This window comes from Macaca nemestrina, chromosome 9 (genome assembly GCF_043159975.1).
Source record: "Macaca nemestrina isolate mMacNem1 chromosome 9, mMacNem.hap1, whole genome shotgun sequence".
Taxonomy (NCBI): Eukaryota; Metazoa; Chordata; class Mammalia; order Primates; family Cercopithecidae; genus Macaca; species Macaca nemestrina.
Genome location: NC_092133.1, coordinates 83661131 through 83683628, shown reverse-complemented (window position 1 = coordinate 83683628; position 22498 = coordinate 83661131). Strand labels below are relative to the sequence as shown.

Below are 22498 nucleotides of genomic sequence, written 5' to 3'. Positions count from 1 at the left end.
TAGAGTGCTGTTGAAGATCTCAATTGCATTCTTTATTGTGCTCATTGAATTCTTCAAGTCCAAGATTTCTGTTTGGTTCTTTTTATGATATCTATCTCTTTTTTTTAACTTTCTCAATCAGTTCTTAGATTGTTTTTCTTACTTCAGTGATTTTCCTCTGTGTATTCTCTTGCATCCTGCTAAGTTGCCTTAAGATCATTGCTTTGAGTTTTTTTCCAGGTAATTCATAAATTTCCATTTATTTGGTGTCAGCTTCTGGAGCCTTATTCTGCACCTTTTGTGATGTCATGTTTCTTGTGTCGCTGTGTTGAAATTTGTGCAACCAGTAAAATGTCCCTTTTGCAAGGTGAAGTGATGAAATGAAACCTTTGTGAGGTCACCAAAAGTTTCCTTGCCTCCTACCAGCCTTTTGGGCAAGTAGCAGCCTGGCCCCTTCAGGGAAAAACCTGGTGAGATTTATTCAGTATGAAGAGACTACCGCTTTTCTCATAGATCTGAGAACAGTTTTCACATTTCAAACTGTTCTGGATGTTGACGCATCTTAGTCTTAGGACATGTAGGTACTTTACATCTTCTGCAAGAAATATGGAGTCAGTTTGTTTTGGTAAGTATACCCTTGAGAGGGCCTGGATACAAACTACGGTGACACCATTAAGTGAGCCCAGGAGTTGGGCCTTTTTGTAATTCCCTCTTGCTTTGGTTCTAATTTCAGGGGAATGCTTCACAGTAGGAGACAGTGAGAGGTGGCTTTCTGGCCATGATTTTATCCTATTGCTCTGGGAAAAAGAAGGCAGAGTAGACAGCAGAGAGATGGTGGATGATAAGGTGTAGTTAAGGGGAAAGACAAACCATTTTGATTGCACAAATTTCTTATTGTTTTAATGATGTGTCTTAAATTTTTTTATTGTATAAATCACAAAAATTAAAAAGTGACAATGTAGAATATTTAGAAAATTCAGAAAAATGGAAAAAGTCCTTAACAAAATGTATTGAAGGACATCAAATAATAAATGAATAAATGGAATTAGACTGCAACCTTGGATGGCAGGATATAACTGAATGTATTATGTTTTTAAGTTATATAAATTTAGCATAATTCTAGTAGGTAACTGAATAGGATCATTGGGATTAGGAATTATTATCTTAAAATTTTCATGGAAGAATAAATGAAACATTATGAAGGTAGTATAGTCAATACAATTAAATCAAAAGAATACCTTACAGAATATAGAAATAAATGAAAATACAGCAATTTAATAAAAAATGAATGTATTACTTAAATGTAACGAGGGGATTATTTACTTAGTAAATGAGTCTGTCACAGCCTTGCTATTTTCCTGGAAGTAAAGAGTGTTGGACTCCTACTCCTTTCATAACCCCCCAAATAAATGGATGAAATATTTTAAATGTAAAACAAAAACCAATGTATGTTTTGAATGAAAACCATGAAGAATGCATATTTAAAATAACTTGGGACAAAAATGTTTTAAATCAAGATAGAAATCCACAGAAGTTTTCAAAGAAAACATGCCTATTTGATGACATAAAAAATTAATTTTTTTTCTGGCAATAAATTCAATAAACCGAATTGAAAGGTCAAATAGGCTGAAAGCAAACATTTTCATTTTTCAGATAATTTGTTATTATTAGTAATGTTCACAAAGCTCTCCAAACTTGGTAAGAAAAAGACAAACATCTTAATAAAAAAATAGCATTTCACACTCCAGACTGTTCCTATTGCTCAGGCATCAATATAAATGCAGGTTGATGCTAGTTTCCTCCCTCTCCCGCCTTTGATGCTGCCTCTGGGTATATCTTAATCTAATTTTATTTTATTTAACTATTTGGCTGATAGGAAAATGCTATGCTTTGCACAGCAGGCTCTGGTTCCAGACATCCTTCTAGAATTCTCAGGAAATGCTCTTCTCACACAAAAACCTTTCCCTTGCACATGAACTATCCTTGCTTTCTTGTTGGGGTCCCATGATGGCATCATCAGCAGATAAAGAGTAGGTGGGTGAGGCCTGGGAAGGTTCTATCTCAGAAACCAGGGGCCAGTGACCTCAGGCTGAATCATGGGGAAGGTTGTCAATGAGCAAGTCAACAAGAAATAAACATACATCATTTTAGAAATATTACACTTATTTTTTAAAAATTAAGGTACTTGGAGAGAAGAGAATGGGGAGTTGGTGTTTAATGGGTTCTGAGTTTCAGTCTGGGATGATGAGAAAGCTGTGGAGACAGATGGTGGTAAAGGCGGAACAATGATGTGAATGAACTTAAAGCCAATAAATCATACACACGAAATGGTTAAAATGGTCACATTTATGTTATGTCTATTTTACCATGTTAAAAGTGCAATTCGGTTCCCAGTGAGCAGATAAGGAAGAAAATGTTTCACTCTACCTGTTGGCAAGTGTATGAGAAAAAGTTGGGCACCTAGGTTGTGTGAGCTTTCTGGGGGCAGTGGTGATGGGCTGGAAGACTAGTGAGCATAGCAAGTGCACGTCCAGGTACCTCATTCTAGAGTGGGAGCGTGGCAAGGCATTATTGCCCTCTGCCTTCCCAAAGTATCGTGGAAGGCGAGCTTCGAGTAAGCAGGGGTGAGCTCAGGGGTGAGTTGCAGATTATCTATCTGTGGGTACCAATTTTGTAGACGGTACAAAGGTGCTTAGAGGGAGATGTTGTGGGGTCTGAATATCAGCCTGCATTCAACTCATCAAGCCGTGGGCCCTCAGGACTGTGTCTGTCCACCCCACGCAACCCTCTGTTTAGGCGAGTCTTGGTGCTAAGCCCTGACCATTCTAAAAAAGACTATTTGGCACAGCCTGTATGGGATTTGTACCAAGACTGTGTAGATCTCTGAGTTCACTAAACACTCCCTGTGTGAACTGTAAGGCATCAGCTAAAAATAGTTCCCCTCTGTAACAGCAATGTGAAGAAGTCAGGGGGAGAAGGATGGAGTGTGGAAAAGAAGGTCACCAGACAAAGAGCAAGACCCGACTGAGTGCACACGGCACATGAAGAAAATGTCCTAACCATTGAAGAGACTTCTCCATTTCTTTTTCACATTTGTCAGACTTCCTCCTCGCTAGTGTTTGAGTAGAGCTGAAAATTAAGTGGCCTCAGGAATCATAGCATAGGCCTAAGGAGAAATTGTAAACTTGAATTCTCCAGGCTACATAAACCCTCTGCTATTTTCTTCAATTTTGTAGTAACTATTTAGTCCCTTTATGTTTCACCCATGCTATAGCCATGCCCTTCAGCACACTTTCTGGAATTATCATATTCCTTCAATCTTCTTCAAATAAATCTGTCCTGGATACCACCCCCCAAAAACTAGTATCTTTCATTTTTCTGGAAGCCACTCCTCCTCCCCATGGTTGTGCAAGGGTCCTGGGGTCTTCTGAGCATTCTGTGTTTGCTGCCTTTGGTCATCCTAAGATATCTGACCTGCCTCCCCACCCTCCATGCCAAGCATGTGTGGAAATATTCCAAAACTCATACACTGTAAGTCCAACCACCCAAGGCCTGAGTCCAAGTAGGCTACAGCTCTCAGCTTCTTGCAGAAACCCTTACCTTTCTCCCAGCCTTAGGGTTAAGTTTTCTCTCCTCTTCCTCCCACTGCCCTAGGCCATGAACACTTAATTCCTTGATGACATTGACCTCTGGGCTCATCTGAGAAGTGTTCAGATTGGCTACTGCAATTTAGAAAACATTATTCTAGGGCTACCCGTTCGGGACCCCTTCCATGCTGTGGAAGCTGTGTACTTTCACTCTGCTCAATGAGACCTACAGCTGTTTCTCTCTATCGGTCTGTGTCTCTATCACTGGCCGCGGTCAGCCGCCACACCAATTCTTTGGCGTGGCTAGGCAAGAACCTTAAACGTTACATTTTGGTGAGTCAGCCAGGAGACTCCGGGAAAGGCATCTAGATCATCACGTGATGGGCACCACACCTTCAGAACCGGACACTCCCTTATCCTGTATAACTGGGACAAGTTCGACCCTGAAACCTTAAAAAAGAAGTGGCTGATTTTCTTCTGTACCACTGCCTGGCCACAGAATTCCTTACAAAATGGAGAAACTTGGCCCCCTGAGGGAAGTATTAATTATAACACACTTCTACAACTAGATCTTTTCTGTAAACAGGAAGGTAAATGGAGTGAAGTCCCCTATTTGCCCTTTGTGAAAATACTGCCCTGTGCAGTCTGCAAGTTTTGCCCAAATGATAGAGGCCCACAACTGCCCCCATTCTCAGGGCCTCCTCCCTCAGCCCCACTCTCCTCCCCCACTGACTCTCCTCCATCCGGGCCCCCTGAAGTGTTAAAGACACACCGGAGAGAGAATGCAGACTCTACGAGCCAGGCACCAAAATTATGTCCCTCACAAGCAGTAGGAGGAGAATTTGGGCCCATTCACGTGCATGCCCCCTTTTCACTCTCATATTTAAAACAAATAAAGGCAGATTTAGGGAAATTCTCGGATGATCCTGATAACAATATAGATGTCCTGCAAGGATTAGGGCAGTCCTTTCATCTAACATGGAGAGCTATCATGTTACTTCTTGATCAGACCTTAAGTCCCACTGAAAAGGAAGCAACTTTAGCAGCAGCCCGGCAATTTGGGGATCTGTGGTACCTTAGCCAGGTAAATGATCGAATGGCCCCGGAGGAAAAGGAAAAATTCCCCACAGGGCAACAGGCAGTCCCCACTGTAGACGTCACTGGGATACTGACTCAGATCATGGAGATTGGAGCTTCAGGCATTTGCTAACCTGCATTTTGGAAAGGTTGAGGAAGACTAGGAAAAAAGCCTATGAACTACTCAGTGCTATCCACAATTACACAGGGAAAAGAGGAAAACCCCTCTGCTTTTCTAGAAAGGCTAAGGGAGGCCCTAAGAAAGTACACCTCCCTGACTCCAGATTCCACAGAAGGCCAACTTATTTTAAAGGGTACATTTATCACCCAATCAGTAGCTGACATTAGGGGAAAACTTCAAAAGTCTGCCTTAGGCCCAGAACAAAATTTGGAGGCATTGTTAAACCTGGCAACCTTGGTGTTCTGTAACCGGGACCAAGAGGAACAGGCCAAAAGGGAAAATCGAGATAAGCGAAAGGCAGCAGCCTTAGTCATGGCCCTCAGACAGGGAGACCTTGGTGGCTCAGAGGGAACCAAAAGAGGAGCAGGCCAATTGCCTAGGAGGCCTTGTGATCAGTGCAGTTTGCAAGGACACTTTAAGAAAGATTGTCCAACCAGAAACAAACTGCCCCCTCGCCCATGTCCAGTATGCCAAGGCAATCACCGAAAGGTGCACTGCCCCAGAGGATGAAGGCTCTCTGGGCCAGAAGCACCCAACCAAATGATTCGGCAACAGGACTGAGCATGCCCAGGGCAAGCGCCAGCTCATGCCATCACCCTCACAAAGCCCCGGGTAAGTTTGACCATTGAGGGCCAGGAAGTGGACTTCCTCCTGAACACTGGTGTGGCCGTCTCAGTTTTAATCTCCTGCCCCAGACGACTATCCTCAAAGTCCCTTACTATCCGAGGAACCTTAAGACAGCCTGTAACCAGGTATTTCTCTCACCTCCTCAGCTGCAGTTAAGAGACTTTGCTCTTTTCACATGCCTTTCTTGTTATGCCCGAAAGTCCCACACCCTTTTTAGGGAGGGACATATCAGTCAGAGCTGGCGTTATTACCTACATGAATATGGGGAAAAAAATACCCATTTGTTGTCACCTACTTGAAGAAGGAATCAACTCTGAAGTCTGGGCCTTGGAAGGACAATTCAAAAGGGCAAAGAATGCCCATCCAGTTCAAATCAGGCTAAAAGACCCCATCACTTTTCCTTATCAAAGGCAATATCCCTTAAGGCCTGAAGCTCACAAAGGATTACAGGATATTGTTAGACATTTAAAAACTCAAGGCTTAGTAAAAAAAAAAAAAAAAAAAAAAAAAAAAAAAAAAAAATGCAGTAGTCCTTGCAACAATCCAGTCCTAAAAATACAAAAACTAAATAGTCAGTGGAGACTAGTGCAAGACCTCAGAATCATCAATGAGGCAGTAATTCCTTTATATTCAGCTGTTCCCAACCCTTATACACTGCTCTCTCAGATATCAGAAGAAGCAAAATGGTCCACTGCTCTGGACCTCAAAAATGCCTTCTTCTACCTTCCCCTGCACTCTAACTGCCAGTTCAGGTTGTTATTTTGTTAACCAGTCAGGCATCATTACTAAAAAGATAAATAAACAAGTAAACAAATAAGAGAACGAATAGAAAATAGCAAAAAGGAGCTTAAACACTCAGGACCCCGGAATATGTTTAACAAATGGATACCTTGCCTTCTCCCCTTTCTAGGACCTGTAACAGTCATCCTACTATTACTCGCCTTTAGGCCTTGCAGTTTTAACCTCCTTGTCAAATTTGTTTCCTCCAGGATCAAGGCCATCAAGCTACAAAGGGTCTTACAAATAAAAACCTCAAGTGAGTTCGACCCACGGCTTCTACTGAGTACCCCTGGATCAACCCACTGTTCCCTCAACTAGCCTAGAAAGTTCCCCTCTGGAGGACACCACAACTGCAGGGCCCCTTCTTCGCCCCTAATCAGCAGGAAGTAGCCAGAACGACCGCCGCCCTGTTCCCAACAGCAGTTGGGGTGTTCTGTTTAGGGGGGGACTGAGAGGAGGGGTTAGCTGAGCTTCCTGGGTCGAGTAGGGGCTCGGAAAGCTGTGAAACTCACTCCCTGCGTCAGGACTTACTTCCGTCCTGGATGGATAATACTGAAGATATATGCTTAAAATATTTGTAACACCAGGATTTGTGCATGTGTTTTCTTCCCCAAGCTATAAACAGTGAAAATTTTGCTCTAAGTTTCCCTGCGTCTTTCTCTCCCTCTCGCCCTTCCCTCTCCCTTCAGACTAAAGTAAAAGGAATGTTAACTGCCCGTTTTTCTAGCAGACCTTATTTATGCTCCAAGGTCTAGCAGCAGACCTTATCTATGCTCCCAATTCCAGTTCCTTGTAAACATACTTTGTAAAGTCCTGTGAGCTCCTGTCTCCTTTGCCGTGCCACTGCAAAGTCATAAAATAGATAAAACCTAAGTTGCAAGTCCAATTTTCCTCAAGATCTAAGACATGTTACAAACAGTTAATTGCCTTTGTTTCTCACTCTGGTAACATCTTCCTGCCACACACGTTTCCCACATTAAAGAGTTTAAAAAGCAATCATATAATCTAACTCTGGCCACCCGTTGTTCGGGACCCCTTCCACGCTGTGGAAGCTTTGTACTTTCACTCTGCTCAATAAAGCCTACAGCTGTTTCTCTCTCCAAAGAAAGAAAACCTTATTCTGTCTCTTGAATTTTGGCTTTCAGGACAATTGTGGACTCAGAAATTATATATAGTAAGTCTAACTCTGAATTTTGGTTCTTTTTCCTCTTTGCATTCCTGTTGTTGGAATCCTTGTCTTAAATCAGGATTTTAAAAAATCAGTTGATGTTAAAAATCATTTGCCCTCTTTTAGTTCATTCCACATATTTGGGGCTGAACGACCAGAAAGAACAGGAAAGAAATCAATGATGGCAGCTGGTTTGACTGAGAAACCCCAAGGGCACAGGAGCTCCTTAACCCTACATCAAACCATGGAAGAGAGCTCACCAGAAACAGTGTGTGTGCTGGCGTGGCTCCAGGTCATGTTTCTGGCCTACTGTCTCTAATCTGTCCATCTCTGCTCTGTCCTAAAACCTCAGGTGACGCCCTCCTCATGTCTCGAAGGTTAGTCACATGCCCTGTTTACTTTTCTGTGTTTTCTGACAGTTGTACCTAACATCTTCAGTGATATATCTTAAGGTAAAACCCCCAACAAGGGTGTTGCAATGATATAAGAGCACTCTTATATGTGAAAACATCTTTAAGTAGAATAATACCAGCTCTATGCTGGGGATATGCTAACAGGATGCTCTAAGCATCACTTAACTTACCCCCTTTAATTCTCACAATACCCACAGAGGTAGGCATTTGTTTTTTTGGAGACGGAGTTTTGTTCTTGTCACCCAGGCTGGAGTGCAATGGCACAATCTCAGCTCACTGCAACCTCTTGTCTCCCAGCTTCAAGTAATTTTCCTGCCTCAGCCTCCTGAGTAGCTGGGATTACAGGTGCCTGCCACCACCCCCAGCTAATTTTTGTATTTTTAGTAGAGACAGGGTTTCACCATGTTGGCCAGGCTGGTCTCGAACTCCTGTCCTCAGGTGATCTGCCCACCTCGGCCTCCTGGAGTGCTGGGATTACAGGCATGAGCCACAGTGCCTGGCTAGAGGTAAGCATTTCTAATTCCTCTTTTACAAGCAAGGAAACAGATGCTATACAAGTTTAACTGTCTTGCCCAAAGTTACATGGCTGTTCAGTAGTAGAACAAGATATGAACCCTGAACTATTTAATTTAAAAATTAGTCGCATTAATTACACTTTATTTTATTATTGTCGGTCTTAGCCTGTCACCCATTGTGCTCACCACTCACCTGAAAAAAAGTACATTGTAATAAATATTTGTTGAACGAATGAATACTGTCTCCCCTCAAGATATAAGTAATGGAGACATAATGGTGGAAGGACACCTTTTACTGTCCTGTTTCACGGCTCATTGAAATACTAGGTTTGGTGGCCTTTTGACCACTAAGGAGTCCAGCCAACTTTGGCAGTCAGTGGTAAAGAAAAGGTGATTTTTTATTTTAGTGCAGAAACAGTTGATTTTAAGATTTTTGTAGAATTTTTTTTCTTAATATCCTGCAGGCTAGATCTATCAGATTAAGTTGTTATAAACCTGGAAAATAGAAATTAACTGAAATCATGAATACACTTTTTTCACAGGGCCAAAACAAATTTAAGCCACAAGTGAACATTTTTTTTTTTCCCTCAATGATCAATTTATCTCTAAATTTTGGAAATTATTATTTTATCAACTAACTGAAGTCATGTCAACAGGTATCTGATTGTCAATGACTTTAAATAATTTCTGACTTGAGGCCTGCCTCAGCATCCAGTCTCATGTCGCCTCTTCTCTTGTATTCAGTGCCTTCTCCGGAGTTGCGAGGTTGTCTGAGCAGTGTTCTTTCCATCTGTATTGCTTTCTCCCCACCACACATGTGCATTTGCCCCATTTGGCCATCCAGCCCATTTTCCCCCAGATGCTTCCAGCCACGCTGACCAAGAGTTTCCATTTCTGTCACTTCTCTTTCCTCTGAATACTGATCTGCATTTTCTTGAACCGTGAACTTCTTATATATGCCAAATACTAAGAGATTCTCAAAATAAGATCCCATATTCTGAACAGGACCTAGAGTAAGGATTCTAGGGAAGGCCAACTGGCTCCCACCCTAAGAAGCACTCTGCTATATTGTCAGCACTCCTCCAAGGCATTGTCTATGGAAAATCAAGGTCATTTGAGAGCTTTTAAACATTCAGAAAGGGAGTTACTGTGTCTGAATTTCTGGAAGTGGTTTTAGTAGGGATGAGAGCATAAATGCAAAAGGTCAGAGGAGGATTGGAGGATGCTGAAGGAAGTCAAAAGGCCTGCAGTCAACCTGCACATGCTTGCCTAAAAGTGGTGAGAAAGCTCCACCCAAATGAAGGGGCAGTGGGGCCTGGCCCATCACTACCCCAAGCTACAGGAGAAAGGATTTGACTATTCCCAGAGTAAAAAAAAAAAAAAAAAAGAAGAAGAAGAAATCATTATTTGAGGCTAAATTTTACTTTCCCCATTTCTGAAAAAGATTTTTCTCATGATTTATATAAATTCAAATTTTTCAGCACTGTAATAACTTCAGTCAGTTGATCTAGAATGCAAGATATTAACAACAACAAAAGAAGAGTGAAATCCTATAAAAGTTTCAACATGAAATATTTCTGCAAGGCAAAAAGAAATTCACATTCTTGTACCAGGGAGCTGCAGCATTGTCTAGACCCCTTATGGGCACAAAGACATTGACCCCAATGTTTCAGTGAACTATGAAACGAAACACTGAACTGCCACTGTCACCCAGGCTGACTGCAGTGGTGCAATCTCAGCTCACTGCAACCTCCACCTCCAGGTTCAAGCGATTCCTGAGTAGCTGGGATTACAGGCACCTGGCACCATGCCCAGCTAATTTTTTTTTTTAAGTGGAGTTTCACTCTTTCTGCCTAGGCTGGAGTGCAATGGCGCAATCTCTGTTCACTGCAACCTCTGCCTGCCAGGTTCGAGTGATTCTCCCACCTCAGTCTCCCGAGTAGCTGGGATTACAGGCACACACCACCACGCCCGGCTAATTGTGTATTTTTAGTAGAGATGGGGTTCCACCATGTTGGCCAGGCTGGTCTCAAACTCCTGACCTCAGGTGATCCACCCATCTCAGCCTCCCAAAGTGTTGGGATTACAGGCGTAAGCCCCTGGCCCAGCTACTTTTTTTGTATTTTTAGTAGAGACAGGGTTTCACTATGTTGGCCAAGCTGGTCTTGAACTCCTGACCTCGTGATCCACCCCACTTGGCCTCCCAAAGCGCTGGGATTACAGGCATGAGCCACCGCTCCCAGCACATCTCCAGTCTTTAGGTCTTAAAGAGAGATAGTATTCATTCATTCTACAAATATTTATTTTGGACCTACTATTTATTAGGTAAGTAGTGAATACAATGGCTGACAGGAAGACACAGATAATAAGTAAACAAATAAAGAGTAACTAAGACTGCTGATTTAGGAATAGTTCCAGGTTCAAATCACAGTCTCTTCCTTAACACCCATGTAACATTGGGGAAGACACTTAAATTTTGAGACCCTCCATTTCCACACTCATAAAAGAGGAATTAAAAATGCCTACCTCTGTGGTTATCGTGAAAATTAAAGGGATAAGTTAAGTAGTACTTAGCATGTTGTCTCCAGCATAATGCTACTATTATTTCTCTTAAAAATGTTTTGGAACCTGAGTGCACCTAAATCATTGAAACATCCTTGTTGGGGTCTTATATATATATTTTTGTTGTTGTTGTTGAGACGGAGTCTTGCTCTGCACTTTATCCTTGAGAAGCTGAGAAGAACCACAGGCTTCTTCAGGCAGGTGGTAGAACGTGGGTGTATCCTGCAGGTGCTCACAGTATCTCCCTTGGCTCGGGTGACAGAGGCTTGGGGTTTTCCAGCTCTTGACCTAAAATTCCTGAATGATTGTTTTCAAATTTCTTAATGAATAATAGGATGAACTTGCCACCCCTGTCAGGCAGGAATGGGGTTCCTGAGAGCTGAGGGGCGAGGATCCAGATCCTGAGCCTCTTCACCAAGCAGATGCTATAGAGCAAAGGCAGCAACTCTCTCTCTCTCTCTCTCTCTCTCTCTCTCTCTCTCTCTCTCTGTCCCTCGTTCCCCTTCCCTTTAAGGAAATCCTCAGGACTAGGTGAGATCTTAGATCTAGTGGAGAATCTGAGCTGCTCCAAGCAACACCTTGGGATCCTGCAATCTGAAAAGGTAGAACCAAGGCAAATGTGGGTGACAATACCCAGAAGTTGGGTATTGAGCCTGTTAGGGAGAAATTTTTTCAGGGAGTAAAGTAAATAATGAGGTGTAAAGAGCAGTGAGAATGAGAAGCCATAGACTGCAGCCATATGAGCAGCCATAGACTGCAAAATCACGCAACATCTGTCCTTTCTCCCTGGTCAGAGAGAGTATGATGGGAAGTCTCCAATGTAGAAAGCCCACTGTGTCCTTCAGCTCCCCCATACAGTCTCAGAACACGCCTGATTCTGAAATTTCTGTTCTCTTTAGGCTCTAGCCTGATTTTCTGGCTCATAAGGCCAAAGGGAGCTGGAAAGGTCCCCAGGGCAGGACTCATGGTGGAGAGAGAATGGTCTAGAGGATTCAGGCCTCTGCACACTGTGTCTGGGTCCCTCCTTAAAGAATGATAAAGACAAGTAAAGAGCTTGAAGCAGCCTGGAGTCCAGCCAGAAACCTTTAACTGAGCTTTAAAGGAGATGGTCACAACACTTTTCATAATATTGGCAAAGGCCTCCTGTGGCCAGGTTTGTCCTAGGATGAGCATAATTTAATAATGTTAACCTGCTGTATCTTTGCTTTAATATATCTGCTTGCCCATCACAATGACGTTATGGTTAATTTCATCAATTTGGTAACCTGGCTCACAGGAAGTAGGAAAGTAAGCGAGGACCAGGTGTGGTGACTCATGCCTGTAATCCTAGTACTTTGGGTGGCTGAGGCAGGTGGATTGTTTGAGCCAAAGAGTTCAAGACCAGCCTGGGCACCATGAAAAACTCCCGTCTCTACAAAATATACAAAAATTAACCAGATATGGTAGTGCATGGCTGTAATCCCAGCTACTTGGAGGCTGAGGCGGGAGAATCTCTTGAGCCGGAGAGGCAGAGGGTACATTGAGCTGAGATTGCGCCACTGCATTCCAACCTGGGCAACGAAGTGAGACCCTGTCTCAAAAGAAAAAAAATAAAAAGAGAAAGATGGTGAGGGTTTCCTGTGAATCAAATCCTTGATTGGATGTTTTCTTAACTAACCAAGACCTCTGTAAGAATTCTGTCCTTGATTCCACAGTAAAGTGGTGTGAAATTACTATAATCAAATGTTTACATGTCTTATTTAATCTTCACAACAATCCTGTGAGGCAAGTAGAATTGTTATCCTCATTTTCTGAGTGATGAAACTAAGGCTCAGGGGAGCTATGTGACCTGGCCAAGTCCCCACAACTGGAAACCACGGAATAAAATGAACCGAGTCACACATACTAGAATAAACTCATTGTGCCTCACCATGGAGCTTCCCAATGGCTATTTCTGTTGCAATAGAGGATGAAGCAGATGGTCTTTCCAATCAAGAGATGTTAAGAAAGTCTCCAGTTGTCCCTGGGGAATCTCAGAATCAGACTGAAGATTCGAAAGAGCCTTTGCTCTTCTGAGTCAAACTCCCCAGAACCTCCTACAGTACTGCTGACCGGTGAGTGATCATCAAACCTCCAAAGACTTGGGGAATTTGCAGATTCTAGGGAAAATTCCATGAGTCAACAGGTGTGAAATTTGAAAGTTCCATAGAGAAATTCTGGAACTTGAAATTATCAGAGGAAGATTATTATGCAATTTTGTTCCTGTTAGTAGTCTTCAATAAAGAGACTTCAGGTGAACATTGGGTTGAACCAAGATTACTTTCTCCCATTGTCACCATTCTGATTTCAGATTGTTCCTTGCTGGTTCATGTCCTCTTCAATTCTGTTTTGTACCAGATAGAGGCAGAGTAGAAGGGAAAACTGAACAACAAATGGCATTTGTGCCAGCTCGAGGGATAAACACCCTCTAAGGAGCATCTCAGGATTTCCACAAGATTTCAACAGGGTCACCCCAGTTCACAGGCAGGTATCGTGTCTTCAGTGTACGGCCAATCGCTATTGGACAAACAGGAGGTGTTTTCCCCAGGATACCCTGCGCTAGACTCGGCATCTTTTTAGTCTTCTTCCTATTCTGTCTCCTTCCCAGCACACTGACACTGGAAGCACACTGTGTCATCACATGAGCAATTCACAGGTGAATTGCTGAAATACCTCACAATGTACAGTACACAATGTACATGAAATACCTCACAAATGTACAGCACTTTAACTGCTGACAAATCCCCATGTAGTAGGTAAGAAAGATGTTATTATTCACATTTATCTATTGGAACTTGGGGGCACAGAGTGTTTAAATTACCTGCCCAAGGGCACACAAGTCACTTGCCTCTTGTGTTTCAATTATACAATGGCTTAGTGATTCTTTCTTCAGATGGTTGTTGTGAGGCGTGAATGGAATTAAATCAAGTCTGTGTGGAAAGGGCCTGGAGCATGGGTTCTCAATGCAGGGTGACTACTGTTAGCACCAACTAGTTATGGTAATGACTGTGATGATGATGGGGAAATAATATCACCTTGAAGTAATAAGAATAAAGTTGAAGTTAGAACGATCCCCCCAAATGTATGAAAATTAGGGCAATGAATTACATCAATAAAATGAGTTAGTTTGTAAATCATGAGAAAATGAGCATCCTCAGGTACTGCAGGTAGAAACACACAATGGAATAACTCTTGTCAGCAAGCTAATCCATTCCCAGGCATTACTTTTTTTTTTTTTTTTTTTGAGACAGAGTCTTGCTCTGTCGCCCAGGCTGGAGTGCAATGGCACGATCTTGGTTCACTGCAACCTCTGCCTCCCAGGTTCAAGCAATTCCCCTGCCTCAGTCTCCCAAGTAGCTGGGACTATAGGCGCACACCACCATGCCCAGCTAATTTTTGTATTTTTAGTAGAGACGGGGTTTCACCATGTTGGCCAGGATGGTCTTGATCTCTTGACCTTGTGTTCCGCCAGCCTCGGCCTCCCAAAGTGCTGGGATTACAGGCATGATCCACCGCCCCCAGCCCAGAATTTGCTTTCTAACAAGTTCCCAAGAGATGCAGGTGCTACTGGTCAGTGACCCTCTGCTCAAAATCACTGCCCTAGGAGATGGGGGCTCTTCTATGCCCCATTTTTACAGGTAAGGCTGGTCATGGCAGTGGGAGATACAAAATAAAGGGTGGGGTCAGGTTCCTTTCTAAAAACCTAAATGCATGTCGGGGCAAATAGGGCTTAGAAGAGAATTTACCCACCTTCGCCTCTGTCACCTCCTCCCTCCTTCCAACCTCCATTACTTGTTTGGCAAACTGGACTCTGGAAATGACTAGGAGGGAACATCACGGGTAAGGGAGGATTCTGGCTAAACTGACCTAACGGGATTCTTGCTGAGCACAGGCCAAGGTTATCTGACATCAGCTGCGGGATGGTGGGGGATGAGGACCCTGATCAATATATGGTGGACGAGGATTCCTGGCAGCTAAACTGACTTAGCAGGGTAATTTGCTAAAACTGAATTTTACAAAAAGTGCACAGATAGGTATAGTAGAAGGTTCAGAAGCCTGACTAATGTATGGTCAAACAAACAATAATGCATGCTCCAGGGACCGTACTGGGCCTCAGCATCTTCCTACTCCACCAGCTTCCAGGAGGGCATTTTGCCCGGGGCCTCCTGGGTGGTTCCTTGCCTGATCATTTCCAGGAGACAAGAGACTTGCACCTTATCATCTAGGATAAATTCGGTTTCAGATTTTTAAGCCTAAATCAGGTAACAGTGCTTCAGTGACAATCTCAGGTATTAAAAAAGTGAGGTTCATTCATTCATCAGTTCTAAAGGCAAACATAAGGCATTCTTTTTTTTTTTTTTTTTTTTTTTTTTTACAAAAAACTTGAGACCACATAAAAGAAAAAGAATGAAAAAAATCAAGCAACCCGAATCCCTTATATAATCCCTTCAAACGCCAAACAAGGGAACTCTTCTCAATATAAACTTCGGAACTTTTGTTGATCACTGACTGCAGTCTGGTGGTTTATACTTATTTTCTTGTGTCCTGTTTCCTCCCTACTCCCACCCCCAACCAGCAGTTGCTGCCTTCCTGTCTTGGTCTCATTGTTCTCAAATCAGACCTGTAGATACGGTCCCAAGTGCTTCTATCCTTCATCCTTACATCCACAGGATCCCCTGAGAACCCAGCTTCTATTATGGAGAACTATCCCACCCGCTGAATAAGGAGTCTGATCTTTATTCAGTATTATTGCTGAGATACCAGAGGAAATAACATGTAAGAGTCTAGTATAGAACTCATGGTTCTGATCTGAGGTACTAACAGTTGCTTATTTGAATCACTGCATTTTCTATTTATATTCTTTTTTTGAGATGGAGTCTCACTATGTCTCCCAGGCTGGAGTGCAGTGGTACGATTTCAGTTCACTGCAACCTCCGCCTCCCAGGTTTGAGCGGTTGTCCCTGCCTCAGCCCCCTGAGTAGCTGGGATTACAGGCGCCTGACACCATGCCTGGCTAGTTTTTGTATTTTAATAGAGAGAGGGTTTCGCCATGTTGGCCAGGATGGTCTTGAGCTCCTGACCTCAGCCACCCGCCTTGGCCTCCCAAAGTGCTGGGATTACAGGCGTGAGCCACCACGCCCACTCTATATTCATAATTCTATTCACAATATCTCCTACACAGTGTTTTCCTATTCTATGGGGAGAAATCAGGCAGAAGATACAGGTCAGATCTTAGGAAGAATTTCTATGGCCTCCAAACAAGCATTTATTGATTATAGATTTAGGGGTGAATATTACGAATGTGGGGAGATGTCCCACAAGGTTAGCTCCTCTGCTACCTAATGCACCAAGCAGCTTGTCCATAACTTAGTTTAAATATATCTGTCAGGCTCCATGCCCACTTGCTGTAAAAGCAAGATTACTGAGGTAATCTTAGATTTTAAATGGAAAACTGGGCCTCACAAAAGCAGTTGGGAAAGTTACCTGGAGATTGTTTCTAAGGCAGTGTCCAACTGTACCAAGTAAAGGATGATAAGTACAAAGTCAGAGCTTCATTAACTCTTGATGATTGATTCATTCACTTAATGCAAGACTTCATGGGAAGAAGAATCGCTGAGTGGAGGAGACTGGAAACAAGACATCATGAAACGCCCATGGTCTCTGGATACCCACCCAGCCAGTCCCCACCCTCTTAGGGTCTGGTCTTGATCATCTCATCACGTGTTTCAAGGGTGCGTTTTCCTACCAGTTGTTTTTTTGTCTGCTGTTTTTTTTAGTGTTTTTTTTTTAGTTTAGTTTAGTTTTGTTTTTGAGACCGGGTCTCCTCTCGCCCGGCTGGAGTGCAGTGGTGCGATCTTGGCTCACTATAACCTCAACCTTCCGGGCTCAAGCGATGCTCAAGCGAACCTCAACCTTCCGCGCCTCAGCCTCCCGACTAGCTGGGACCACAGGCGTGGGCCACCACACTCGGCTAATTTTTGTATTTTTAGTAGAGATGGGGTTTCGCCAGGGTGCCCAAGCTGGTCTCCAACTACTGGGCTCAAGTGATCTGCCTGCCTCAGCCTCCCGAAGTGCTGGGATTACAGGCATGAGCCACCAGCAACACGCCCAGATTCTTCTATACCCTTAATTGGGAGATAGGCTTCTGCCTGCGGGTTGTGCGTTCTTCCAACCGGCCCCACCTTTGCTGTGGACTAAACAGGAACCACTGGACTAGAGTCCTTTGGCTCTCGGCCCTGCAGGAGATTTTAATCAAAAATTCTAGGCCTAAGGGAAAAACAGGGTTAGGCTGAAAATGCACACAAGGCTCCTGTAAACTTCTTTCTATAAACCACCCGCCCAGGGCATTAAATAGGGTACTTAGTTGATCCGAACCTTCCAGGGAGACCTCCGACCCATCTCTTCGTAGCCCCCAGCTCCCCTCCCCCGGTTCCACTGAGGCAAGGGGACTGAGCTGCTCCACATGCCAAGAGTCAGCACGCCGGGAAGCCCCGCCCAGCGGCTGGCGCAGCCAATCGCAGCGCAGGCAAGCGGTGGGGGCGGGCCTGCCTGGGCGGTAAGGGGACAAGGAGGCTAGGGGTTTTATAAGTCAGTTAGCTGCTTTCGGGCGGCCTTAGGCGACAGGAGACTCCTGGACCCAGCACCTGCTCACTGTGCCTGTCCACCTTTGGCTACTGCAGCTGACACCCCAGTGGGCTAGGATTGGACAGGAGCCACCAAGGACCCAGCAAGTCCTTCAGCTCTGTGAGTGAGGGATTTTCAGGAGTGCCAGGCCTCAGTATTCCCAGGGCTGGTGAGGTGGGACCCGGAGGCTCCACCCCGGCAAATCAGGCAGGGGCGTCCCATGCTCCCTGCAACACCACCCACGTCCTGGGGCCTCAGTGAGCATGAGCGGAGGGCAGGAGCAAGAGGCAAGGACCTGACCTGGGTCCCCAGCCCAAAGCCTGGGAAACTGCGTATCCCTGTGGGGGCGCGGACACTGGGGACTCTGGTTTCCTGTGGTTCGGCCACCTGATTCAGTTTATGCTCTGTGAGGGGAGTTGGAGTGCTGGCAGGACTGGCCCACCTGCAGGACTGCAGGACTGCGGGAGCGGCGGCAGGTAGGTGCTCTCCTTCTCAGTTTCTCCTGGGAAGACGTTCAAGAACTGTTTCATTACAAGGGGCGTTTGGAAAACATACTTCACCTTCTGCTGTGTATTAGCCAAGAACAAGGTGTGAAGTGACCTCCCAATTACTGGGGATCCCTTTGTCCCTTCTTGAAATTAGATGTCTTCATTAATGAGGTTTTGCCTGGATGACCTGAGCCCAGTTGGTACAAAACCTGGGCCAATGGTTTCCTAGTTTCCCGGTTGTTGCCTTAAGCTTCTCGCCCATCAGGTACCTTCGTATCCTTTTCATAGCCTAAGTTATCATCCCATAAAACTGTTTCAACACCTACAGCTCTGGACAGGCTGCTTTTCATTTTGGTGGTTCCATCCAATATCTCCACTTGCCCTGTATTTCTCCAGCCTCTTCCACAGTCCCTATGTAAATGCTTGGAAGAATAGTTTAAATATTTTTATTCTACCATGGTGGCCCTAGTTTCTCAGGTAGCAGTAAAATGGCTTTTTAGGATGGGTCTAATCAGATCCTCATTTCTTTTCCCTTCCTAGATTTTTGAAACATGAATCCTTCACTCCTCCTGGCTGCCTTTTGCCTGGGAATTGCCTCAGCTGCTCTAACACGTGACCACAGTTTAGATACACAATGAACCAAGTGGAAAGCAAAGCATAAGAAATTATATGGCGTGGTTGATGGCATCTGAAACGGTCCAGGGGAACCGCAGAGAGATGGGCCTTGCTATTGGGATCATATGGCTGGAGAGTCGCTTCTATAGGCCAGCTATTACCAATAACCTAAGGCAATAACTTAACAGCACTGATTATGAACATGATATGGGAATACACCCTTGTTGTGTCTGAGCTTGGAGAACATCTCCCAGAGGTGTCAAGCCCTCCCTGGCCATGATTACTCTTACATCTCTGTCTGAAGATTCACTTGGTTAGCATATGTTGGGTTTTAATTAGAAATGAAGACCATTGGCCAGGCGCGGTAGCTCACGCCTGTAATCCCAGCTTGGGGTTTACTTGGGGAGGCTGAGGCGGGCGGATCACAAGGTCAGGAGATCGAGACCGTCCTGGCTAACATGGTGAAACCCCGTCTCTACTAAAAAACAAAAAAACAAAAAACAAAAAATTAACTGGGTGTGGTGGCGGGCACCTGTAGTCTCAGCTACTCGGGAGGCTGAGGCAGGAGAATGGCGTGAACCCAGGAGGCGGCACTTGCAGTGAGCTGAGATCACACCACTGCACTCCAGCCTGGGCAACAGAGCAAGACTCCGTCTCACAAAAGAAAAAAAAAAGCATCAGTTACATGTTTTCCTTTAGAATGAAGAATGATGGAGGAGAGCAGTGTGGGAGAAGAACATGAAGATGATTGAGCAGCACAATCAAGAATACAGTCAAGGGAAACACAGCTTCACAATGGCCATGAACGCCTTTGGAGACATGGTAAGTATGCTGTAGACTGCCAAACTCTGTGCTTCTCCTCCTCAGTTCTTTACCAAATTAATCTCTTGCTTTTTGACATTTTATTTACTTTTGCTTGAAGACCGATGAAGAATTTAGGCAGGTGATGAATGGTTTTCAATACCAGAAGCACAGGAAGGGGAAAGAGTTCCAGGAACGTCTTCTTCTTGAGATCCCCACATCTGTGGACTGGAGAGAGAAAGGCTACATGACTCCTGTGAAGAATCAGGTGAGACTGTGTTAGGTTCAGACTTCCTATCACCCCAGGAAAGCCAAGAAGCAATTGACATTTGTGCTATGGTAGAGTGTGCAGCAGCATGCATTCACTTTTTAAAGGAGTATTTAGATATATGAGCTGTTGTTAAAAGTCTTGCTCTGTGTGTGTGTGTGTGTGTGTGTGTGTGTGGGTATCAGCTTTTTTATTCTCTTTTCAGGGTATGTGTGGCTCTTGTTGGGCTTTTAGTGCAACTGGTGCTCTGGAAGGCAGATGTTCTGGAAAACAGGCAAACTTATTTCACTGAGTGAGCAGAATCTGGTAGACTGCTCTTGGCCTCAAGGCAATGAGGGCTGCAATGGTGGTTTCATGGATAATTCCTTCTGGTATGTTCAGGAGAACGGAGGCCTGGACTCTGAGGCATCCTACCCATATGAAGGAAAGGTAAATGGAGCTCCTTTTCTTGACGCCATTCCTGCCTTGTTTTACTGGGACACTTTCAGAGATAACAGACACTTTTCAGAATTGCCATTTTAGATGGTGGAATCTCTATCTGCAAACTGTCTGTGTTGTCATTATAAATTATAGCCTTTGCACAGTTCTGAGATTACATGGTTAACATGCAGCTGTTCTTGCTTCTGTGTAACATGGAGAATATACAAACCATTCTACACATAATACAGATGTCTCCATTGAGAAAAACGTCTTATGGAAAGTAAACCTAGGGGTCTTGCTGAAGAGAACTGAGCTAATTTTCAGTTTCAAATTAACTATTAATAACAACATTTCACTTCCTTGGATGATTTGTGACAGTGTTGACTTGGAAATTCTATGCTGCAAACTGCTGAGTATGGTGATTCTGACTCACGTTCCCTGGGAGAAGGATGGTAGTAATCAAATCGCTTCCCTCTTTACCTTTAAAAGGTTTAAAACCTGTAGGTACAATCCCAAGTACTCTGTTGCTAATGACACTGGCTTTGTGGACATCCCTTCACGGGAGAAGGACCTGGCGAAGGCAGTGGCAACTGTGGGGCCCGTCTCTGTTGCTGTTGATGCAAGCCATTTCTCCTTCCAGTTCTACAAAAAAGGTAAGCATCTTTCTTCATAGAAATTATTGCAGAAAAAAAGTAAACCACCATAGCACACCAGCATGATGGACTCTATACATGCAATAATCATACCCAATGCTTCTGTTTGATATTACTTTGAGCATATCTCCATGAATACATGTACTTCATAACTTTTTATAAATAGCTATGTTATTTATAGTATAGTTTAATTTACTTAAATATTCTCTAATTGTTGTATTCTTAGAATTTTTAGAAAGATTTTTACTTCTGTGATTAAATCTGAAAAGAGCCTTTTGATTCAAGGATTTTGGTGTTCTGTGCTATTTTTAAGATTGATATTCTAGAGTAGAATTACAAGCTTAAAATGAGTGGTCTTTTATGCCTGTAGGAAAGTTTTTTATGAAGGACCTATGCTAATTTCTATTTCTGCTAGTTGTGGATGACAGCCTAATTCCCTAGCTTTGACAACAACAGATCTTGTTAAGCCTGATCTGGACTGTGTGTCATTTCACTGATTTTAGAGATGCCTCCCTCCCTGTGGGTGACAGGGTGGGTTACTGTCAGGTGTCCTTGGGAACTTCTCACCCAGCCTTCATTTTATTCTCTCAGGAATTTATTTTGAGCCACGTTGTGACCCTGAAGGCCTAGATCATGCTATGCTGGCGGTTGGCTATGGCTATGAAGGAGCAGACTCAGATAACAATAAATATTGGCTGGTGAAGAACAGGTATAAATTCCCAGAAAGGCTTAGAGTTGAAATTCAAAGGGGAATCCTTTTTTGCAATCAGTATTTACATACCGCAAGCCCTTAATCCCATTTGTGAAATCCCAGAAGTCTTTATCCCCCTTAGATAGAACACAGAATAGTAATGATTGATTGTAACATCAAGATACTGTCACAAGCATGCTGGGGATATTAACATGGTATTTGTCCCATTGCATGTTTAAATTCTGAACATTTTCTTAATTCTGAAGCATACCTGGCTGGAAAGACATCCTGTCCTTTTTCTGTTTCTGATTTTGCAGTTCTGTGAAAGGTCACAGTTTTGGGCCTGGGATTGAAGTGATATGCAGGTTTTGACTTAAGAATTTATAAGGGATGAACAGGAACATCGGCATCTCCTGATTCTTTATGTTAAGCCTGTGGCTTCTGGCACACTGTTTAAGTTAATAACCCAAAGTGCTTTATCCTTCCTCTGAAATGGAAAACCTGTTCTCCTTTCAGCTGGGGTAAAAACTGGGGCATGGATGGCTACATAAAGATGGCCAAAGACCGGGGGAACAACTGTGGAATCGCCACCGCAGCCAGCTACCCCACTGTGTGAGCTGATGAATGGTGATGAGGAAGAACTTGACTGAGGATGGCACATCCAGAGGAGGAATTTATCTTCAGTCTACCAGCCCCTGCTGTGTGGAATGCACACTTCAATCATTGAAGATCCAAGTGTGATTGGAATTCTGATATTTTCACACTGGTAATGTTCCCTCTATTTTAATTACTGCTATAAACATGTTTGTATTATTGATTCACTTACTTTGTATTTTCATTTTAAAAAGATATACACATTTTTACTTGTTTAAATAAAATGTAATTTCAAATGTACTGGTGGACTTCTTTCTGTTTTGATGCATTGACTTTTTTGTGTAATTGTGTTAGTCTGTTTTCATGCTGCTGATAAAGACATACCCAAGACTGGGCAATTTACAAAAGAAAGAGGTTTAATGGACTCACATTTCCAC

The 22498-nt window shown here is 43.6% G+C and overlaps 1 pseudogene; it reads left to right on the top strand.

The window, feature by feature from the left end:
• Positions 1-17319: 17319 nt before the first annotated feature.
• LOC105468976 (procathepsin L-like) lies at positions 17320-22213 on the top strand (annotated as a pseudogene).
• Positions 22214-22498: the final 285 nt, after the last annotated feature.